This window comes from Piliocolobus tephrosceles, unplaced genomic scaffold (genome assembly GCF_002776525.5).
Source record: "Piliocolobus tephrosceles isolate RC106 unplaced genomic scaffold, ASM277652v3 unscaffolded_32157, whole genome shotgun sequence".
NCBI classification, from domain to species: Eukaryota; Metazoa; Chordata; class Mammalia; order Primates; family Cercopithecidae; genus Piliocolobus; species Piliocolobus tephrosceles.
Window position 1 is genome coordinate 14749 of NW_022315596.1, and position 3708 is coordinate 18456.

At 58.1% G+C, this 3708-nt stretch overlaps 1 pseudogene; it reads left to right on the forward strand.

Moving 5' to 3' along the window:
* The first annotated feature begins 1010 nt into the window (after positions 1–1010).
* On the forward strand, positions 1011–2026 carry LOC113222598 (annotated as a pseudogene).
* Positions 2027–3708: the final 1682 nt, after the last annotated feature.

A 3708-nucleotide genomic window follows, 5' to 3' on the forward strand; every position in this document is an offset into this window, starting at 1 on the left:
GAGCTGATGACTGGAGGTGGGCTGCAGCCTTGGGGTCTGGGACAGCGGAGGGCAGAGAAGGCAAAAGGGCCTGCATGACATGCTACAGGGCTAGGAGCCACAGCTGCGGTGATTAGTTCAGTTTTGTCTCGTATGTCTGTTACTTATACACCATCTCTTGTTCAGAAAGAACTTCAGGTTGAGTATTTGGACTCCTTGAGCCTTCTGCTGTTTGTCTCCGGGACATTTAACACTCTTAAAAGGGGAAAACTGTCCAGTTCGATTATGCTTCCTGGGATATTACAGGTTTTTCAAAAGTTTGACGAAAGCATCCACTAAGGAGTAATTCTACTTTCGCTGGTGGCTGAGAAATACGTGTCTGAGGGACCCCATCAAGCTGAGGTCGGAGTCTCCCCACCTATGGACCTCACCCTGGCTCCCCGCTCATAAATCTGACCTCTAACTGTAACTGCCTTGGCCTCATTCCGTGGGTGTGGATGCTCCTGCGTGAAACGCATTTTCAGCCCGCCAAATTCTTGGGAGAGTTTCTTCCACTCTCCAGGCGCTGAGAGCTACAAAGTTCAATCTGGCTTTCCAGATTTTTTTTTCTTCCCATTACTAACGGAAGAAATCAAGAAGCGCCAGGCAGAAGGGCCCTGCTCCCACCAATCAGAGCCCAGCCTAAAGCTAGAGCAGGAAGTGCGGCTGTGGGACGCGCGGTGACAACCCCTCGCCCCCCAGGACCCGCCGGCCTGGGCAGAGGTCTGTGAGGCCACTGCGCGACAGCTCCGGACCCGCGCCTTTCGATTTCTCCCGCCCAGCAAGTGAGAGGATAAATCACGGGGCGGGGGCAGTGCGCCCCCAGCAACCGCGCACCCCGCGCACAGACCCCCACTACACGCGCGTCCCAGGCGGGTCCACCCAGACGAGTCACGGGGTGGCGCACAGCCCCACTGGCAGGGCAGCCGGGATTCACGCGCGCGGGTCCACGCAGTCACCTATATAAGTGACAAAACACTCAGGAAGCCATCATGCGGGGCCAGGAAAGAGCCCCCACCCAGAGTCACGGCCTCCCTCGTCTGAGGGTCCGCGCAGTCCCCCCGGTGAGTCTGGCGAAGCAGCCTCACTGTGAGGGAGGGCGGGGAGGGCGTTGGAGTCTCCACACGCGGTGACCTGGACCCCGTTCCATGAGTGGGTCCATGCACGGCCCACTCTGCCCCACGCGGACACCAGCCAGGCCGCGGAGGACCGGGCAGAACCCAGCGCCCGGGCCCATGCAGTCACCTCCGCGGCAGACGCGGGGAGCCGGGGAGCAGTGGGGACCGGCCCGCACTGGCAGGGCGCCCGGGACCCCCGCGCTGGCCCACGCGGTATCGCAGCAGACGCGAAGCCCCCGGTGCCACCCGAGGCGGAGACAACGCCCAGGCGCACGGACCCGGGATCCCGACCCCGGACCCTGCGGAGCCCAGCTCGGAGCCGCCACGCCCGGCGCAGAGACCCCCGCCCGGTCCGGAGACCCCGTCGCCCGTCGCCCAGTCTCACCTCGGGCCGCCGCCTCCCAGTGCTAGCTCCTCGCCGGGGCGCCTGGGCCGACTAGAGCGCAGCTGAGCAGCCGACAGAGACGCGGCAGCCTCAACAAGGGAGACCCTGGGCGGGGCCGCCGCCGCCGCAGCCGCTTCAGCCGGTGTTCCCTGCTCAGGATCCGGCTCCGATCAAGGAGCTGCAGCTGGCGCTGGACTGAGGCCGTGACACACACCACCCAGGTGTAGAGGGCCCCGCCCGCCGCCCGCCGCCCCGCCCCCAGCGGAGCCGGAGGCCCAGGGTCGCCCCCTGGCCAATGGGGAGCGAGCTGTGCAGAGAGGGCGGGGCCTTAGGTAACAGAGGGAGGTTGGGTCGCGCGGCACTGGGACAGGGCATGCGGGGTCTGGGAGAGGACCGGAGCCAAGAGCTGGCCGGATCCTGGCCTCCTAGAAGACCCAGCTCAACGTCCACCTGGAGTCTGCTCTACAGGACACGCTCATCTCAAGCCCAGAACTCAGGCTTTTAGGCCAGAGAGGGAGAGACAGGCTTGCTTTACAAAAAGTGAAACTGAGGTCCAATGAATAGGATTGCCTGCTGCCCGAAGTCACATAGTCCAATTCACTCGTTCACCTTGTCATTCAGCAAACATTTGGAAGCACGTATGGTGGGCGTTAGTAGTGAAGTAGGGCCAGGCGTGGTGGCTTGCGCCTGTAATCCCAGCACTTTGTGGGGCCGAGGCAGGTGGATCACTTGAGGCCAGGAGTTCAAAACCAGCCTGGCCAACAAGATGAAACCCCATCTCTGCTAAAAATACAAAAACTTAGCCAATCGTGGTCGCGCGTACCTGTGGTCCCAGCTACTGGGAAGGCTGAGGCAGGAGAATCGTTTGAACCCGGAGGAGGAGGTTACAGTGAGCTGAGATGGTGCCATTGCATGCGATCCAGCCTGGGCGACAGAGTGAGACTCTGTCTCCAAAAAGTAATAATAATAATAGATGGGAAGTAGAAGCGAACTTAGGCCTTCCCTGAAGGAGCTCGGCCAAGGAGTACCTGCTTGGTACTCCTTGCATCTCTTTAAGGTCTGATAAAGGAACCAGGAGAGAGAACTAATCACTTCCCTTTCCTGCCTCAGAGCTTTCATGTGTTTGCTGTTCCTCGCCTGAAATGCCAAGTACCAATCGTACTCATTGATTTATAGAAATGAGGTCTAACTATATCGCCCAGGCTGATCTCAAACTCCTGGCCTCAAGCTATCCTCTCGTCTCAGCCTCTCAAAGTGTTGGGATTACAGGCATGAACCACTGTCCCCAACCCTGATCGTCTTTAAAACCTCTTTCCTCATCTTCTTTGAGCTTCCTGCATCCTGTGACTCCACACCCTTGGCTTTCCTGTACCTCCACAGCTGCTCCTCTGTGGGTACCTGGGACCCACCCCCTTCTCTGCCCAACTTGTATATGTCTGGGCTCAGGCCAAATGCCCTTCCATTTGCAGTGGGCACTGTAACAGGAAATCTCATGCCTTTCCGGGCTTCACAAGCTAGCCACATGCTCTGCTGCCTGCCAGAGACATCCATCCCAGTCAGATGCCCAGCCCTCACCTTTCCCAAAGCCCCAGTTGGACACAGGGAAGCATCTCCAATTTTCCGTGGGCCAAAACAGAGTGCTTTATTAGTGCCCTAACTTGCTCATCCATATTCTTGTGAATCTCTGTAAACAGCTCCTCCATCCACCCAACTGCAGAGGTGAAAATCTCAAATCCTCCTCCAGTCCTTCCTCCCCGAACCTCTCATGCAGCCCTCTGCCTTCCTAGGATGCTGAGCACCCCTCACTCCCAGCACTAGCTGGGATGCTGTCTGAGTGGCTGCCACCCACTTGGCATGAAGTGTGACCTCTCGCCCAGTGTGGTGGCTTAAGCCTGTCGTCACAGCACTTTGGGAGGCTGAGGCAGGTAGATCACTTGAGCCCAGGAGACTGGGTCCAGCCAGGACAATATGGTGAAACTAAAATACGACAATTAGCAGGCATGACAATACATGCCTATCTTCCCAGCTACCCTACCCAGGAGGCTGAGGCAGGAAAATTGCTTGAACTTGGGAGGCAGAGGTTGCAGTGAGCCAAGGTCACACCACTGAACTCCAGCCTGGGCAACAGAGCGAGACTCTGTCACAAATTAAAAAAAAAAAAAAAAAAAAAAAAAAAAAAAAAAAAAA